The 20,559-nt window shown below is 38.6% G+C and overlaps 1 protein-coding gene across 1 annotated transcript in view; it reads right to left on the reverse strand.

Annotated features, from left to right (window-relative positions):
- Nucleotides 1-15,625: 15,625 nt before the first annotated feature.
- The window catches only part of TC2N (tandem C2 domains, nuclear), a 39,217-nt gene continuing 34,283 nt past the window's right edge, over nt 15,626-20,559 (reverse strand). Inside the window, exon 14 of the mRNA XM_052694043.1 lies at nt 15,626-17,477. The gene's annotated coding sequence lies outside the window, so the exon portion shown is untranslated. The remainder of the gene's footprint in view (nt 17,478-20,559) is intronic.

Raw genomic sequence — 20,559 nt, forward strand, 5'->3', positions numbered from 1 at the left:
TGACCTTCTGTTGAAAAGGTCTCGTGGTACCATGCTTTCTGTAAAGATTCAGCACAAAGATGATCTCTGCCTGAGATGGGCTTTTTGCAGTCCTATGACAATCCAACCAACTTCATCCTTTCTGAAATGGGACCTCCAAAAAAGGTCCCATATACTCCAAAAAAGGCCTCTCCAATATAAAGAAAAAAAATCACCAAGGAATCTTTACTGAGTGCCAAAGTTGGCTCAGAAATGCTTTCCGCATAGGTAATGTTTTCCTGACTGTTTTGTGCCCTCCATGGGCATAGGCCACAGGGAAGGCAAAATTAGTTCTTAGTTTAGTTGTTAAGTTGCACTGAAGCACAGCAGTATCAGCGCTGTATCAATTCTGTAGTTGCAGCTCTGTTGTCGTCGCTGCAGTTTAGGAAGACATGTAAGCTATTTTTATGGGAAATGCTTCATTTTTCCAAATAAATTCGGGTACCATGAGCCTCCCTTGAAATTGACCTTGTTACCTCTGGTTCCAAATTCAGTCTCAGTTAACATCACTCATATGCACCATGAGGATTTGCAACATACTGTTTTCCAATTTCTAAATGCAATTGCTTGTTCTGTATACTGGACATTAGGAAGTATTACTTTTCAGAAAGAGTGGTCAGGCACTGGAATGGACTGCCCAGGGAGGTGGTGGAATCACCGACCCTGGGGGTGTTCAAGGAAAGACTGGATGTTGTGTTGAGTAGGAGCTATTGGGAATAGGTGAACGGTTGGACTGGGTGATCTTTTAGGTCTTTTCCAACCTTGGTGATTCTATGATTCTATGATTCTATACACTATGATCAGTTAAAAATTAATGAATATGAGAGATAGTTAATTTGGAAGAAAATGCCAGCAATTTTGAAAGAAACATACTTTGATCATATGGTAAAGCCACTTACAAAGTTTACTCTCTTGATAACACTACATACACTGTTGTCCTTCTCTTTAATCACTACCTTTAATACCACAATCTTTTACTGACAGATTAAAAAAATTTTCACAAATTAAAGAAGAAAAATGAACATATACAGCGTCATATCTCCAGAAAATAGTTACAGTTGTTTCTATCACTCAATCTTGCAAATCTGGGTTTAAAAAAAAAAATCTCTTCCACGTCACTTACTGTCAGGATTTTCCCAGTAGGATGGTATAGGTCTTCACTGATAAATAAACCCATAGATGTGAGGACAATTAAACAGTGATTAGATAAGATTATATTCATAAATGATGGGTCATCACAGATGAAGCAAAAGATAAAAAAAGGACATAATGAAGAGTTCACACACAATTTAACATCCCTAAAGTTTATCTTACAGTACCACGTAAAAGCAGAGGAGTGCTCATCAAAACTAGAGTCAAAGTTCATGCAGACGATCAATTTGCAGAGTATCCCCAGTTGAAACTGTACAACTATGCACACTCCTTGGATAGTACAGTATTCACATACTGTATGCTTGATAGAAAATGTTAACACACGTCTAAAATACAGCTTACTACAGAGCTTAAGGATCTAAACTAAATCTCTTCTACAGGCTTTAAGGATCTAAGCTGAATTGTTTTCTTTTTGTTTAAGATCACATGCTTTTCAGACAAAATAGGAACGGAACTTCAAAGAAACAAATGCTTAAACAGGGAAACCAAAGGAAGGAAGGAAAAAGGAAGAAAGGAGAGTGGGGTGAGGGGAGGGGGAAAGAGAGAACATGGAAAGTTGGAAGGTATAAGCAGCTTTTTCTTGACCTTAGAGGTCAAGTGCTTATCCCACACAAACTAATTTTGCCTTTTACCTCTTGAAGTGCTATTTCTCCTGTTTTGTTATGAAAAGCTGAAAAGTTCTCAGATCTTGTTGAAAAATTAAACAAAAAAATCCTATCAAACACTTTTGCCTCAATTTCTTATAATGCAGTGTTCCACTGAAATTAAGTGAACGCCTAACAATTCTGAAAGAAAAGAAAGGAAGTAAATTTATGCAGAATGTGCTTTTGCTAGTTCAGAAAAAAATCATCAGAGACTGAACTTCTAATTTTAAACATTATTTGTCACAAAATTTCTGCATCTTCTAGTCAAAAAGTCAAAAAAAAAAAACCTGCTTTTCCCACCTAAATGATTCCATGAAGCCACTAATTTAAGTACAATAACCGAATATTTCCATATCTAATTATACTGTGCCATACATATACCCTCTTCTGCATCTCTCCTCTGAAATACTTTGTTCAGAAATGCTTCTATCCCTATTCCTCCTAAAGGATATCAAATGATATCATTTGACTAGAATCATACACATCCTTACGCCCACAAATCAAAGTTTCCACAAACAAGTTGTAATAAGAACTGGATAAAAAGACAATATTTATGTAAACCTCTACTGTTACAACATTAAACAGGAAGCTAAAAGTATATTTTAAAAATAATTTGATCATTCAACCTTCCTCCTTCCTCCAACCTTCCTATTTGCTATCTTATTTAGGTTCTATTTTGAACCCTCAGGATCTGGGAACATAACTTTTAACATGCCTACAGTTACTGGTGTAAAGCAGAATGTTTTATTTTATTTTTCTGTTGTTCTTCCATTTACCATTAGATGGGAGCAGTCACTTATCAGCATTGCAGATTCTGCAGTCTGCATATTATTTTATAGAATCATAGAATGTCCTGGGTGAAAAGGACCACAATGATCACCTAGTTTCAACCTCCCTGCTACGTGCAGGGTCGCCAACCACTAGACCAGGCTGCCCAGAATGTTATATAAGATGGGTTTGCTTAATATTAAAGTTGTACACGGTAAAAGAAGATTATCACATAAAAGACAGATGCCTCTAAATAGCATTCATAAACAAGTAGTTTCATGGGATGGGAGACTTATGTTGTGGATCTCATGTGGTGTTCACTAAAGGATAAGTGCAGGCTGTTACTTTTCCCTCACTAGAATATGAATAGACTCTAATTTTTTTAAACAAGTTATTTTCATGATGTACATACGTAGCTCTGAAAGCAATGCCTCTTATTCATTTCCACGGAAACAATAATAGATACAAAGAGCACAAGAACGCTACGTGATAGAGCAAATTCTCAGCTACAAAAGACTAGTGTTCAACACAGTCACTACCATGAGATATACTTTTTCACCAGTGATGATTAAGAGCCTGCACGATGCACTCATAACAATTTGTACCAGCAGAGGCGGCCCACTGTCACCATCACCACCAATGACATGCATCACCCACCTCCTCACTGTGCTCACATCCACTGTTTGGTCTCCATAAATGTTCAGTAAGCATCAGTGAATGTCAATTGGCACAGTTGTTTTCATATGGAGAAATCCAATTGACACACCTTCACTTCAGATATCATTTTGTCAAATTGCCCCTTTGCTGCCATCTGTCACAAAGCAACAAAATGGAATAGAATATTGGTTGAAAGGTTCAGTCTCTACTGTCACACCACCAACATCCATCTCTGATGTCACAGGCCAGCATAATAAAATAGGAAGCATTACTTTCGTAGCAGTACCCATATTTTAGGCCACATTGATCAACAAGGCACATCTGCACTCACCAGTGCCAGGAAAAGACAGTGGGAAAAGATGGACAAAGACAGTGCAAGTACTTTCTCTGAAAAACTCTACAGCCTGTCTTACTGTAAAGGTAACATGGAGTGGTCACTCTGGGTACCTCCAGCATTGTGATTCATTTGACCATTCTCTTTGTTGTGTGACTGCCCTGCAAATCCTTCGTCTTCATAACAGCTCATCACATACACTATTTTCCCAAATTGCTTTAAAACCTTCATAGTAAAGTCAACTGAATACACGTTGTACTCTGAGACTTTTCTCCTGGACCTGAACAATGGTCAACACAAACTCAGAGGCAGAGATCCTGTTAAGAAATCAGAGTAACTTCCAATCCAATCCAAACTTCCAATCCAAAAGAAGAGTTTAGGTAATAATCTGGGAATAGTATCTGTACATAAAAAAATTTAGAGATGAATTCTACTTAAAGGAACAAGAAGGAAACCTAAGATCAGGTCTGCATAAAAAGTCAGAGGCCTTTAGAGGGGAAAAAAAAAAAATAAAAAAATCTAACCATTCTTTGTCTCACCACATACTGAGATACTGATGTCAACAACTATTTTTAACCTACCCTAAACCAAAAGAAATCTCTTCACTAAGGCCTCTTGTTCTATAAGCCTACGCCCCAAAGGCCTTCCTTTGTATTTCCTTATGTTACAGAATCACACAAAGTTTCATATTTTATTTGTTTTTACATTAAATATTCCTGGAATTTTGAATGTCCTTTCCTGTCTCAAATCATTTAATCCGAGCTTTTTTGACTTTTTTTTTCCCTCCTTAAGCTGTGCATTTTTTTAAACTAAGGAGAAAAAAAAACAAAAACAAAACACAACAGGATGGCTGGGCTGTAAAATACATTAAAAAATACATAGAATATATTTAATTTTCTATCTGTGCCTGAATTTTAATTAAAGCATCATACCGAATGTCTCGCTGGGTAAATTCATTTTGAAAGAAGGCCACAGGAAACACAAGGTAATTTGATAAGTTATGGTTAATTCAGAACATATCAGTTCTTTCACATATTCATTACTAATCACCTGTTAAGATTCACTATGCATTTGTTAACGCCCATCAATCTACACTTACAGTGAACTGCAGAGCTACAGGCAAGAGGAATAAGTGGCACATCATAAGCATAAAGAGATTTTGACAGTGATGTTTGTTACAAAAGGCATTATAGCATCAAGGCCTTCAGAAGATAAGTTTTCTTTTCATAAATACTGATTTTGTGAAAGGACCCTGTAATATGCTAACGTAGATTTAACTGAAAGCACTTTATGAAAACAAACAAGAAACCCAAACACTTGTGCAGCAGGAACTTTTGTCTGTTCCTTCTTAGCTCCTGAAGAAGCTCTCTGCTCAGCCAGCTTCCTCTTCTTCCCTACTGGCTTAGCTTTGGGCACATGGGAATGTCCTGGTTCCTCACTTTTAAGACTCATTCTTCAAGAATGTCCAACCTTCCCAAACTTCTTTGCCTTTTAGAACTTTGTCCCAAGAGACTTTGTCAACCAGGTCTCTAAAGAAGCCGAAGTCTGCCCTCTGGCCATCCTGGACATCTTCATGATGGCTATGTCTAGGATGGTCTCTGCCATCATACCACCCACATGCTCTTCTCTGTTTATATAAAAATTACATTACTCACCATTTTATTATAAAGGAAGTTGCAACTCACCTCAAATTGTAGGTGTTCCAAAATGCTTTGTAAAATGACATCCTGGAAGAGGAAGACTAAATTTAACTACTGTGTATCAGAACTGATTCTATACCATCACTTGTCCTCCTTAATCAAGAAATTAACCGAACTGAAAACTCAGTGCTATAAACTTACCTGTTTTATTATGTGCAACTCCTGAAGACAGCAGAAACATCTTTAAAATTGTGCAACTGTGATATTTAAAATCAGCGATCCCATCCATTACAACAAATTTTCCAGAGTCAGTAATCTGTAACAGGAGACTTTTTACCTGCTCTATGTGAGGGTATTCCATAGCACCTCTCTTTTGGAACTGAGGTATTTTGGATTTCACTTTGACACCTTATTCGTAGAATCATAGACCTGTTTGAGTTGGGAGGGACCCTTGCAGGTTATGTAGTCCCTGCAACGAATAGGGACACGTGCAGTTAGGTCAGGTTGCTCAGATCCCTATCCAGCCTGACCTGAATGTCTCAATTGACTGCCATCAAGTCAGACAGCTGTTTTAACACCAGTATTCCCTACATAACACTGCTCCATGTTGCTACATACTTACAGTAAGACAAGGAGAGAGCAGGAAGCAGTAACTGGCAGAAGATGAGAATAGGTATTCAGTTAGTGTTTACATCCTTTGGGCAAGGTCAGGCAAGCTATTAGCCATTTACCACATACTCCACATCCATCTTGGGAAGCATCAGGAAAACTTCTATTTAATCAAGCACTTTGATGTCTAGGCAAGAAAGTGCAGAGCAAATGTCAAGTCTGAAGCTCTATCTCCTTTATTGACTCCTCATTTACACGTTTATTAATATTTCTCACCCCCTCACTTCAGCTTTGTTCCTGTTATTCTCTGCACTTAAGGCATTACCTCTTCTTTCTACCACAGCTGTAACACAGGCAGCTCAGATGGACCATTTCTTTCTCCTGAATGTACCTGGTCAGATCTCTCTGTCACCTTGTGCACACCGGGCTGGTGGCACAGAAGCCTGCCTAAAGTGACCTTTAGCATTTCAACCACTCCTGCAATGGCTGCAGCAGCAGGGCCACGGCCACGACTGCTGTCCTTCCCAGTGCACCAAGGAAGCAGCTGCCACAAAGCCTCCCAAGTGACCAAGCTGAGGGCTGCCAGCTCTATTTCCCTTTGCCTTGGCAGACAGCAAGCTTGCCTCCTTGCTGCCAGCTGCTACAGAGATTATGCTCACCTGCACTGTACTTCTGACCCTGCGAAGATCAGCAGGAGCAGGCTGGTGTCTGTCTCAGCAGTTTAAAAAACTTGACAGCCAGTACTGGCTAGCATGAGCTCTGGCTGCAGGAGATTAGCACTTTCCACTTCATACAGCCAGTTACTGCAGGTGAATGGGAGGGGGTTAGGAACAGTTAGAAAAGCCCATACACATCTGTTTGCAATCAACTGTTAATTAGTATAACGACATTATTTAATCTGAGCTGTGTACAACAGACTTCTTATAATACAGACCAGGTGTAGCAAAAAGCTACAAGATGCTATTTCTTTCATAAGTACTTATATTAGTTCTCTCAGTGAGTAAAGATCAGAACGTGAGCCTGGGAAATCAGTTTAGGAGGTGATCATACAGCTCAATGCTTCTCACTTTCTTTTTTTTTTGCTTTCTTTGAGAACACACAGAGACAAGCATGGATACAAGTTGCTGTGCCACGAAGAGTTGAGCTGCAACTTACTATTGCCATGACTGTGTGCAGTTTCACTAGCTGGCCAAGGGCGAAACATAGTAAGGGCTTATTCACAGGTGATGGTATCAGGTATCAATATATTTACACTTCTCCACTGACATAGCTCAGAAAGAAACTTTTAATTTCAGATTTAAAATTTCTGCAATCCAATGGTGTAATCTGTACAAAGATTTCTTTGTATTACAGAAGCTGTTGGGACAATGTCTTAAAGATAAGACTTGTGTCGTTAGCACAATAGCATTAACTTATCAGTATAGGACAGTAGTAGTTGCCAAATGTTGTGGGGAAGAAACAAAAGTAGGCCAGTGAAATAAGATAATTAAAACGAGCAGTGGAAAGTTGAACTTAGTAATGACAATGGCTGCTTAAAATAATGAAAAATAGTATTTAAAGAGAAAAAAGAAGTGAGAAATAAAGGAAGGTCTTATATTAGAAAATTTAAATTCAAATGAAAGAAATCACTGGGGATAATATTGCTCTGCTAAGTTCAGTTCTCATCAGAAACTCAATTATGAAAAAACAAAAATCACTGGGAATGCTACAGAAGGTTGTAATGAGTGTGCATTGCCAAGTCCATTTCTCTTATCTCAAGGAAGCTGTGAGAGCATTCCAAATAATTACTGTAAATAGTACACTTGCTTCCCATCGCAGAATATCTAAAGGCCAGTGGTGTCACTGAATCTAATCTCTGTGATTTTCCACAAACAAGGTATTGCTTTTTATTTTCCAAATTTCTTGCTACTACTAGATGTTCTCTTTACTTTCTGAGACCTGAGCTCTTTAGCATCAAAGAAATGCAGCACAGGAACAACATATGCTTCTCTACAAGCCTAATCTAAAGGACCTGCTGCTGCTGGAAAAAGGTTTATATTGTTTGGTACCTGTGATAAAGCAGTGAGTCCTCATATCACTGCAGGCTTTTAAGAAATTCACATTTATTCACTGTGAAATGGATAACAGCTAGCAAATATACTTCATATAACCAGATACATACATGTAATTGCTCTTTCTCACCATTTTTCCTTGCTTGGGACTGATGATCTAACACTGAAAGGCTGATCAGTCATTATCAAACTCATCAGCTATCCAGCCCCCTTCTCTACTTGCAAAGCATGGAAGACATCTGTAATATTTAGGACATCTGTGTTTAAAGAAGGCTTTGGCTTTCTCTCAAAATAGTTTTTCATCATACTTGACCCTGCAGTAAATCTGTAGCAACAAATCTCATTTTGCAAACATAGAACATAAGATCACTGCAGACTGCCAACCAAAGGTTAAGGAGACACATTTCTATTCAAATACACTTAGTTCCAGAATTAGCAAAGGAAACGCAGAAAGTGCTTGACTGAGTGCACGAAAATTTTTAAAAAATATATATTTTTTCCAAAGTCCTAATAGCCTCTCTCAGCAAATGATGGAATGTCAGTTACAAGATGGTGGAGAAAAAACATTCAGGATGTCCCAGACAAACCACATTGGCACAGCTGTGTTAAAACAGCAGAATTTTTTGCAGTGAAGTCGAAAGCAATGCACTGTGCTGAAATCACCAAGCCAACTTGGGAAGACACATTTCTCTTAGGATGTAAGACTACTTCCTTAGTTACTGGACTTGCTTTTGTTGGTCTACAAGTAGTTGGTGTCTCCAGTTTCAGCTTTGGAAGCACCTAAAAGCACTGCCTGTACAATTCAGCACAGCTCCCTATTGAAGAGGCTGGAGCTAATGAGCAAATTTGTACATATATGCAGCCCAGCACTGTTTAGAGATGTCACTGAGATCCCAGGAGTCACATAACTCGTAACCCACCGCATCAGCGTGGCAGTGAGCTAAAGAGACTCGCCGTACTGTTCTTTTTGCCGAGGAATGGGACAGTGACTAAAACTTTGAAGGGAAATAAATAAATCAGTCCCCCTTCTAACCTCCCTATTTAGCACAAGTATGTCATACGGGTTTCTGGCTGTTCTCCATAGCAGCCACTGAGTGGCAGAACAGATCCAGGCTATGATTTTTCTTAGGCGGACAGCGAGGGTAGGGCGCAGCCCTCGGCCGCCGGCGTGGGGCGGGCGCCATCTTGTGCGGGAGGGCGGTGTGGGGGGGTGGGCCGCGGGCCGAGCACCGCCGCAGGAGTAACAGCCAGTGGTCGGACAGGTGTACCATCAGTTTGGTGTAGAATTACGGACCAGGAGTTTAAAATGAAATGCATTTAAAAAAAAAAAAGTTTTGAATTAGCTACTAATACTTCAGAAGTATATTAGGATTTTGTTGACATAATCATCCCATATATGCAGAGAAAAGATGGTGCCTGCTATGATGCAATGTGGGAAATAAGCGATAGTCTCAGAACTTCGGCTTAATTACTGACAAATTAAAGGACAAGGACAAAACAAAATAATAAAAACATACCTCTCAACTGAAAGCAGTGTGTCAAAACATGATTCAGGTGACATCAGACTTTATTTAGAGAACAGTGTTGAAGGTAACCATAAGAAAAAGTGATAATGAAATGCAACAGTATGAAAAAAAAACACCCATTTTGTTTTGTGAAACTTTCAGGGAGCATCATTCAGATTTTAAGCAAACATATTTTATGGAAACCAGCGAGCTTTATACCCTGCTGGGGTAAGACCTATCTTACCAGCCAGGTAGGACAGGTAAGACATTGAAATATAGCAATATGTCAAGGATCAGAATGTTTATCTTCTGTTTTTCCTGGCACGGTCTCACAGTAAAACTGTGATATTAGACCTGAAAGGCTACATGCATTTTTAGTTTTGTTTTTATAAAGTATGTAGAACATAGTTCCAGCATATGAAAATATACATTAGTCTCAGTGGGATTACTTAACCTTCTTAAAATATGCGCAGAAGCCATTAGGATGACTATTTGCACAAAGATGGTAAATCCTTCACTTTTACAGTCAAAAACATTGCACAGATTGTAGGTTAAATAGATTAAATAGGCACCAACTAAGCAGGACATAACAACTGTGAGAGAGCTTAAATGTTGGTCAGTTAAGATACTATTATTGCAAGAAATTACTATGACAAGATGGATCTTGCTTCTTTGGACATCTAATCTACTGGCTACACTTCAAGAGAGAAGTTAGGGTTTACATGGAATGAGGAGCCAGAATCCAGCTGTCAGTGGCCAAAGGAGTCCTAAAACTGCCATCATGGAAATGTAAATGAACTTTGTCAGCTTTGTAAGTCATGAGCTGGCTGAAAACATTAACATTAAGAGGGTGAACTTGACCTCTGCATCGCTGCGGGTTGTTTGCCTTTTCCCTGCAGATTTCAAGGTCAGTGATCATTGCTGATCTCCACTGTTGGTCATTTGAGATGTGTATTTCAGAAGTTCGCACTGTAGGCCAATTTGCTTTCTTTGATGAGGAACTGCTACTCAAGTTGGTTTTCATATGGCAGACAAAACCTGATTGCCAACAGATTTTATTTGGCTGAAGATTAAATTGTTTTCTGGAGCGTTATCTTTTCAGTAGCACCAGGTTTGAAATTGAACTGTAGCTTTGAGTTAACACATTGAGCAGGAGCTGTGGGATCAGGTCTACATACTGAGCAGTTTTTTTCCTGCAGACTCATAAACATATTCTCCAATAGACATATTTCAGACCATTTCCACTCTAGGCTTTCTCACAGTCTTTTTATAGGAATATCTTCCAACTACAGTGTAATACATAATATTGTTAGCAACATTTGTCCATTCCCTGTGTTGTATTTGAGACACTAAACTTCTGACTGATTAGAATTATATATAACTGGGTTGGTAGTTAACTTTGTACTTTGTTTAGAACTGTAGAACAGTTACCAGCTGCTTTGGGTGAAATTCTGAATAGTGATAATTTCTTCCGTGTGTGCTTTCAGGAGATGGAATTAAGATCCAATTTGCCTCTTAAGTACAAAGTATTGTGAGCTTAGTATCTCCGTTAGGTATCTGCACACCAGCATGTACTTATAAAATAAATGAAAAGCTAAAATTCCTAGGGGAATGAGTAAGAATCACTGTTTCTCTTCCTGTATATATTACTCAATGTCAAAATGGATAAATGAAGTTAGTATTCTAGAAAGCCATTAAGCATTCAGTAGGCGTGAGAAATCTTCATTGAACAGATGTACTGTTATGAATATAGCGTTTATCAGTCTACTGATGATAGTTTACTGTAAGTCTCCTCTTTCAAAATGAAACCATATGTTGAATGGGAAAGAGTGCAAGGGTGTAAGTGGAGATAAGACTGTTTATTAATCTATGCTGATGGGCATTTTGTAGATGAACTTTCTTTTAGTTATTTATTTTACTGTTATGTTATATTGTTATACTGTTATATTTAACAGTATTGCTAGGGGCTATATAAATTCTGATTGTTATACACAGACAAATTTAGAGACACCAAGTATAAAATGATTTAACTGTCAGCTGACAGTTCTAGAAGACAATGGGTCCTGTACAACCAGGTGCCAAAGACCTACCACATCCAGACTTTCTGTAGTTTCCATGTTCAGATGTATGCATAATAGTAGTTTCTAAGGAGTGAGAGAACTTGACTGTCATTCTTTTCTTCACAGCTCTTGGAAATTTAGTGCTACAGAAAGTGTGTTGAATCTTGGAACACGTAAGGAAGTCACATTTCCAGCTATTCCCTAAGAACTCTGAAAGTTTAAGTCTAGAAAATGTCACCTTGACTTGTGAGCTGTCATGGTGTAGGTGTGGCTTTTGACCATGTGTGTCAATCTCCTGTCTTGTTGATTGTCTCCATGAAGCTGCAGTCTTGTTAGAGGGAGCAAGTCCTAACATAGCACAGCTAGGCACTTGAGCTACAACTCACATGGGGATAGGGGAGCAATTCCAAGGTGAAGCTTTCAGCTTTTGGCTGAAAGAACAGTCCTGAGTATTTAGTTGGTTAATTTAAATGAAAACAAGGTTTTCCCCAGAAAGCAAGCTTTTTGTTTAAAAATGTGCATTTAATAAAAATCTAATTTTCCTTTTTCAACCAATGCTGGGAATTATATTCTCTGACAAAACTACTTGAAAATAGATTTCATAACGTAGTGTAAAATCCAGACAATTTTTTCCAGATGACTTTAGTGATATTATTATTCCTAAGCTAGCCATGATAGACCTAGGAAACTCAGAATTAAGGTTAATGAAAGTCCAGCACATTGAAGGTAGTGCAAATACAGTGCTTGAGCATGAAAAAAGATGTTAGCCTTTGCCATCTCATACTGTAACTTGGGAGTTATGAAAAAAGTTACATTATTTTGATTTATTCCAGAGCATCTTAAAACAGCCAGAGCCCACCAAATAACCATGTAGTTTTCAAAAATACTTGGTATTGCCAGAGTAGCACAAGTGCCAGCCAAGCTCAGCTTAGCTGCCTGTGTCAGCTTCCAGCTACCTTCTGTGCTTCTCTGCTCTTCCCCGTCCCCTACTCTATACACAACTGTCTTACAGCCCTTCTACCAGGTTCGTACATAGACCCTTCAGTTAACTACATCTCTGCACACATAAAACAAGTGTGTAAACTCACACAGAGTTATAAGGTTGGGTTTTTTTTCTGATTTTTTCTTTGCGTAATTAACTGAGTATACAACAAATAGTTTCTCAAGAGCATACATGAAATTAATGCTGCTTTTGTAATTTCATAATACAAATGGTGAGTGTATTTTCTTTAGGAATGTCACAGCATTAGAAGTTACTTTTCAAGAGCAACTGCACGGGTTTCAAAGGGCCATTAGCACCACTGAAAAGGTGCTCCTTCTCAGCATTTCAAGAGTGAGGCTCTGACACTCTTGAAGAGGGCCACCTCCCTCAGTCTCATTGTTAGAGTAGGATAGATTTGTCTTATATCTGACATTAATTTTGATCACAATGCTGTCTAGTATGCCTGGAGTTGGAAGCTATTTTCAAAGAGGGCAGCTCTACAGAAGTTTGGAATTACTGTGAAATGAAGAGAATCAAACTTTCAACTACAATTTTTTTCACTCCATTTCTTGAATTGTTTTTAAATCCCTGACCCCATCTCAAGTGATTGAATGTGGTGAGAAGTTATTAACATTTTCTTCCCGAATCTCTCCGTATTATTTTTTCAGTTCCATCAGTTACATCATTAAAATGCAGGGGCTTTTGTGGTTTCAATGGGATGTAATATTTTCAACCCCCAAACTTGCAGGTTTGGCTGCAACTCTGATTCTTCTCAGCTATCCACAGAGAAGTACTTTAAGTAAACCTTTGTGGTAATGATAGTAATGATGGAAAGGCAGAGCTTTTTACATTGAGATCTTACCTTGAGGCCTAAGCTTTTTGCAAAAAATTAGCAATGGAGCTGAGTAACACTTTGTTTTCTCTTTTCCCTGACAAAGGTTGTGAAAGAACTTGACAGTATATACTGAAACAAGTTACAGTTCTGTTCTATTTGTTGTGCACTACTTTAGATGCAAAACCTGGAAGCACTCCTGGCCATTGGCTTTTTAACATATATAAATTCTCGTTCCAAGACATCTGAATAATTAAAAAACTTTTAAACAATATTTACTGCATATTCATTATCATCTGTTAAACCTCCATTTATGGTTTCTGTCATGATTTTTCATTCTTTATGTGCTCAGAGGGAAGCCCACATGACAAGCTGAGAAGAAGTGAGTCACTGGTGGTGGGAGAATTCAACAATACAGCACCACAAGTGGAGATAGGAAATCAATAACCGCATTAAACAGTTTGTGAAATGAACTAGAAGCTGACTAAAGCAAAATATGATTATCACAGTTGGCCTTTATCCAGAACATGCAATTTCTAGTAATTATATGGTCAGTAGCCAAAAAATTTTTCTTTGTTGTTTTTTCATAAAATAAGAACAAAACTTTCATAGAAGTTGGTAACTAAAGATAGAAAGGATTCATGGGGTTTTATGGCAGAATTCTCACTGAAAGTGATTAAAGAAAAGTTTCTATTCTACTCGGTGAGAGTGTCTGGGGTTATTCATGAGGCAGGTGTTCAAATGATGTCACAGTTAATGTTTAGCATCGTTTTTTTCATAGGCCAAATCCTTTCACACCCTTTTTAAACAAAACGTTGGCATTGCACCACACGATACTGTAGAAGAAGTCAAGATTATATGCCACTGAGACAATGTCACATTGCCAACAGGAAGCTCAATAAAAGAAAAAAAAGTTTCATTGTGTTAATTGAGTATAATAAAATCAGAAAATCAACATGAGACATGGTAGGCCCAGTCCTGTTATACCTGGGCTTGTTTGGGAATCAGCAAAGAGGTGCCCATGTGTCAGACTGACAAACAGTGGTAACAGATGGGCTTTGAAATTCAGAACACGCTTAATCAGTTTCATCTGGAAATACAGACAATACTGTAAATGTGAATTGACTGGGATTGATCTGTAAACAGATTAATTTCAAAAAAAGCTCCAGTTCCCAACTGGAGGTTACAGTAACTTTAGGGAAGATCTATCAAAAGCAGTGCTATTAAACTTTACTTCATGGTTGTGTCTCGTTAATGCAGAGCTTTTTTTTTTTTTATTATTTCAAGCAGTTACCTTTTGCATTTTAATAAGTCAAATCACTTTCAAGTTGAAAGTAGCCACCAGTTCATCAGTTTAAAGCAACTGCAGCTTTATACATAAAGCAGAATTCCTTTTGCTGTTGTCAGTGTTTTGTTTCCATAATTAGTGTAGCTCTTCACTGTGACTAAATCCTTGCAGCATCTCTGGACAGAAGCATCAGATTCCTGCTTTTAAGTCAGAAAGAAAACGATGCTACTATGGGATGAAACTTAAAAGGAAAATAAAAGAACTAAAATCATTTCCACAGATTTTGGTACCATCCTGCTCATTTCCAGGAGAGAGAGTGGAATGAATTTCTTTACAAGGAGAGTAGTTAGGCCCTGGAACGGGCTGCCCAGGGAGGTTGTGGATGCCCCGTCCTTGGACGTGTTCAAGGCCAGGTTGGACGGGGTCCTGGGCAACCTGATCTGAATGTGTACGTTTGGTGGCCCTGCTAGGCAGGGGGGTTGGAACTACATGATCCTTGAGGTCCCTTCCAACCCAGGTGATTCTGTGATTCTGTGATTCCGTGAATTCTATCCTGGTTGTACACCAACATGATTGTAGTGGAAGGATCTTATCTTATTTCATTAAATGTCACTGTTAACAGCTAAATGGATGAAGAAGGGCTTGGACAGTGAAAATCACTGAGGGAACCTCCAAAATAGGATGAAAACAGCACTTAATAAACCTTTTCACTTACTAATCTAATGGTACTTTGTAAGCATGTATTTCTGGCTGGTAACCTGAACAGGAAGCCTGTGCAGACCTAGCACACACTCCTTGAAATAAAGGGTGCCCAAGGGCAAATGGTGACCTGACATGTTCCATGGCTGATGCCCGTGACTGAGGAATTCAGTGAGCCTTTGTTTCAGCTTCTTTTTCATGCTTTAGGTAGTAGAAAGCTTTTAAAAAGCAATGCCTATGGAGTAGAACGGTGAGGAGTTAATGCACTGAATACAGAATAGAGATGCAGTGACTGCTGAAAGCTATGGTAGTACTAACCTTATATTTTGCAATGTGAAGTTCTTGTCAGGTTTGATTCTGAGAAAAGCTAAACTTTCTTAAAACAATTTAAAAGCCAAATGACAAAAGGGCTTTATTTCACTAAAAACTTTTCATATGCCATTTTCTGACTGCTTTTAATTCTTTTTTCTTTAGCCCAGCAAACTAAGTATGTTAAGAAAAACACTTTTTCACTCATCTTCAACAACAGTCAGGCTTCAAGGCACTTAAGGTTACATCCAAACACGTTCTTGCTTTGGTATGTTATAGAGATGTTGGTGTGTCACTTAGCAGTTGAATTAACAGAAGCAGTATTTCCCAGGTGAAGCTTCTTTGTCAGCTCATCCCTAGTAGATACGGAGAACAATCCTTCTGTTCAGCAGACTTTCACATGTTAGAATTTTATCTCTGTGCCTTCTCTTTGCCAGATTAAACAACTCAGGACTTTCAGTTCTTACAGGTCAGGTTTTGTTGTCCATAACCTTGTTTCTTCCTCTGTGCTTTGTCTTGAAAGATGATGACCACAGCTGGACACCGTCCTCCAACCGAAGCTTTCTCAGCACCGATTTCTCTGCAGCGATTTGTACGTGTGTCTTCTGCACAAAACTCTTAACTACGGTCTCAGCATGGCATTTCCTTTCTCTGTAATGGTATTGTATTGCAGTGCCTGTTAAATATCTTTGTTCCCAAGCACAAAATATTAGTTTTGCATTGAATACCTGCAGTGTGTCAATTTCTGTCTTCAGTATGAACATTTGAGACCATTGTACTATATTTTTGCCTTTATTACCTCCTTCCCGTACATTTGAACAGCATACTAATTTATCACGGACATGGGGATACGTGTTATTGCTTTCAAAGTAAATATAATTTGAGAGGCCTGCAATCAGTTTGGATAAACACAGCAATTAAGCAGTTTACTTCAGCACCCTAGAATATTGTTTCTGACACAACTGACAACTATGCACTCAAAAATCAGAAGAATAAAAAAAACAAAGACATCAATTTTATCATTCCCTTGTGACTGGGATAGTGGTACCAAGACCTGCTTTGTTTCTGTCTGGTAATTGGAATGCTCTGTAGTCGAGCACTAGCTGACATTACAAACGCCATACTAAGCTATGTTCTCTTTGCAGTTCATGTTATTTTGCACCTTATTTCTTCGTATACAGCCAATATTAGGAAAAGATTTGCTGCTGAAGAATGTTTCTGTGAAAGTAGTCAGTATGTGCTTGTAGAGACTATGTACCTGGAAATAAATGACAGCTTGGTACCTATCAAAATGCCTGATTAACAGAAGTAGACGATGAGAATTCTGGTTCTCTGAGCAATGTGTGCTATTTAGTTGCCTGGGATTTGAAGAAAGTTTCAGCTTCTTTTTTAGTTGGTCTCAGCGAGCTCCTCTAAATTAAAATATTTTAATATACTGTTCATTCTCTTTCTAGAATTGTGAATTCAGTAATTTTCACTTTGACATATAGTGCATTTCTGTTATATAGCCAGCCTAAATTAATCTCCACTAAATAGAAGGTATATGCCCATTAAGAGGCAATAAAAGCCTGAAGCTCCACACTGCCAGGAGAGCCCTCAGGAGTCTGTGGGCTTCCAGGATTTCCAGACTCCTGCTTCCCTGGGAATGATGTGAAATGACTGCAAACTGTATATGTTGCAGATTCAGAGCCTTTTAGAGTGTGGGTAGATAAATATTTTTTAATGTTCCACATTTTCAGAATTCCAGTCTTGGAAATAACATGTGCTGCACAGCTGTACTTGGTTGTGTACTTGTGGTACCTGCAAGGCCAGGAGTTGAGAACTTCTTACATCCCAGCAGGTTGCCGGATTGAGAGTTTGACAGGTGATTTTCCAAGCATGCATTGTTGGCGCTCCTGTAAAATACTGAGGATCGTAGGAACTTGAGATCTGCAACACAAAAGCAGTTTATGAGATTATCTCCAAGCATACCATTAAATATTACATATTGTGATCAAGTCCCATGTCCTGCAACATGCAGGACCTAGCAAGCAAAGTCCTATGATTTGGCACAAAATTCATGCAAGATGCATAGCAGCTATTCACCACCTGATGCTTCACTGCTTTGTCTCAAGCCTGTCCCAAAGAGCCCACAGTTGAGGAGCTATCCCACTTGTATGGCTAGTTTCATTCTTGTTTTTCCCACTGTTTAATTTAACAGGTGAGAGAAGACACCCTTGGATATAAAGCATTGCATTCTTTTGCAAAGATTGTTGAACAACTTCAAGCAGTACTTTCAGGGATATACAAGGGTTATATTTGAACTTGTTAGAACTACAACTTGGTAATCAGTTCTGCATGCTTTAGGCCCTACCCTTCCTATAAATGTTTTTCACCTTTGATTCTGATAACCCATATAATTTTCATTTGCCATACGATAGATAAACAGGCACTGAAATATGGAATTGAATCAAAAATTTAGATTTTAGATCAAATTTGGTTAACAAAAATGTTATTAAACAGTTAACTCTACAGTTAAATAGTTATTGAACAAATATTGCATGAAGAAATTCAATCTCACTCAAAGTAAATATGGGCAATCTATTTGCCCTTATCTAGTAAATATAGGCATTGCCCAAAGTCAGAAATAAGTCAGAAATACAGGAGCTCAAATGAAGAAAAAACAAATATCTGAAAAAATCATTGCCATTTTATATGTCTGGAGGCATGAGGAAGAATTAAAATGGAGAAAGCCCTTCATGGATCCGCAGGAGTGTGAAAGACTATGCAGAATAACTTTGCATCAGTCCATTTCACGTTTTCCCATTTTCATATGAGCTGCTAAAAGTGTATTTCCAGCCATAAACACTTGTTTCTGAGACCCTGGTGCAGCCTACTGAAGTTTTCCAAGGGATGGGGTTTGGACTCGATGATCTCTGGAGGTCCCTTCCAACCCCTACAATTCTGTGATTCTGTGATGAACAGCAACAGTCACAATCTTCTTACTTTGGAGTGGAAGACTGTAGTTTCTGAGGCTTGTGTGTTCAGACAGAGGTGGGCTGGCACAGTTCTACCAACACACAGCCCAGTTTGTATCGCAGCAGCTTAGGACCTGCGCCAGGACCTTAGACTCATAGCTTGCTCTGCCAAAAATTCCAGATGCAGTTGCCATGGCTGTTACTCTCATTGCTTTTAGGGACCAAGCTAATGCTTTGATCTCTTTATATGGATGGACATTTGCAAACGGATTTGACAAACGTTTCTGAAACACAGGAGAAAGTTGTCATTCTGATGATCTTCCAGTGGCCGATGAAAGGAAGTAAAACAGCTGGATGTGTTTGACTACGCTTTGTCTCTTAGGCAACTAAAAGAGGTGCAGGCAGGGAAAGGGAATGAAGGCTGATGAAATAAAGTAGCTGAGAACAAGTGAATGCCATAAATACCCCTCAGCTGGACAAGAATAGCAGTACCTGCTGTCTTTTGGAAAAAGAGTATTTACGTATGTATTTTTTTTTTTCATTCTCAAGACAAGAAACAATACTGCTCAATAGAGAATATCAAATCCACACTGATGTCACATTTGGTCCTCTGTGAATTTTGGCGTTACATGCAGACTTAATACCAGAAATTGTGATATTGATATTGATAGTGATATTGATATATAACACACTTAAAGCTGTAATTTACACACACAGTACAATTTGTCCACAATAAAGAATGGTAGTCAGCAGGGTTGCATTTGGTCTACAAAACACTTAGCATGGAGAGACAGCCAAGTCTCACAAGTTATAGCAAAGAACTAGAGCCTCAGAGAACCTCTTCTGTTCCCAGATCTGCTTCACCTTAGCACAGGAGCTTCAGTGAAGTGCCCTAGTACCACCAAGGCTCTACTTCCTGGCTTTTGAAATTCCTCACTTCTGTTTCATGGGCATTCTGATTTCATGGGCACTCCTTTCCACACAGATATACCAGCTTGGTCTTGAAAGCTACTTGTGTTAGAGACAAACTCAGATTTGATCATCAGCTTCATCTAGAATTCCAGGGCTTGTGCTGCTCTTAAAACAAAACAACAATTCTAAACCAAAAAACCCTAAACTTTTGATATTCAAGTAATTTAATTTTCAGGAGGAACTGACACCATCTAATCACCCACTGTGTGCAGTAAATCTAGATTCACAAGTTTAAATTCTCTATATGGCACGTGCTCCAAAAGCATGTCAAAGTACCTGGTTCAAAATCCCAGCCCCTCCTTCCAGGGCTCATCAACATGGGAGTCAGAGCTCTCCTGGTGGAACATATTGGTTTCCAGCCTTAGCACTGTGATAAACATGGAAAGGCTAGGGTGTTAAAAAAAGGCATTATCAGGGCCTAAGAACTGTAATGGAGTCCTAATTATATTCACATGCTGACGAACAGAGGAGAATCTGATGTCTGCTGCTACTGCTTGTTTTATTACCTAAAATGAAGCTTTAGGAGCATTTCTTCATACTAAACTTAACTTAATTTCTGCTTCTGCTTTTATTAAATGGTGATTTCAAGGTAAATCAAAATTCTCTACAGCCAGGAGATCATTAAAACAGCACTGCTGTGAGAATGTAGTAAGTGACCAGCTTGAGAGCATACTGCTCTAAAATACTTCAAAGGAAAAGAAGCATCTTCAGAGAAACTGCTTAAGCTGCCCTGAGAACCAGTGCTGGTGAAATTGTGATCAGCAATGATAATGGTGTGAAAAACTTCCTGATCTGAGTGAGATAGCTGAGCCCAAGGATCCTGAAGCATCACAGCTTGTTTTTGCTCATTCTGTCCAAGGCTTACAATAATTTTTCAGCACATTTATCATCTCAATCAAATTTGACTGATAGTAGAGATGTCACCTCTTTTTCCAAAGGTTTCAAGCAAATAAAACAAACAAAAACAACCACCCAACAGTCAGGTAGAGAAGGGAGCGTCACTTCTCAGTTTCCCAGCTCATTTTTCATTAGAAATCAGAGAATCTGTCTGGAAGAGAGACGCTGTTAGTTCCTGAAGTGCA

This window comes from Tympanuchus pallidicinctus, unplaced genomic scaffold, assembly GCF_026119805.1.
Source record: "Tympanuchus pallidicinctus isolate F22 unplaced genomic scaffold, pur_lepc_1.0 scaffold3, whole genome shotgun sequence".
Taxonomy (NCBI): Eukaryota; Metazoa; Chordata; class Aves; order Galliformes; family Phasianidae; genus Tympanuchus; species Tympanuchus pallidicinctus.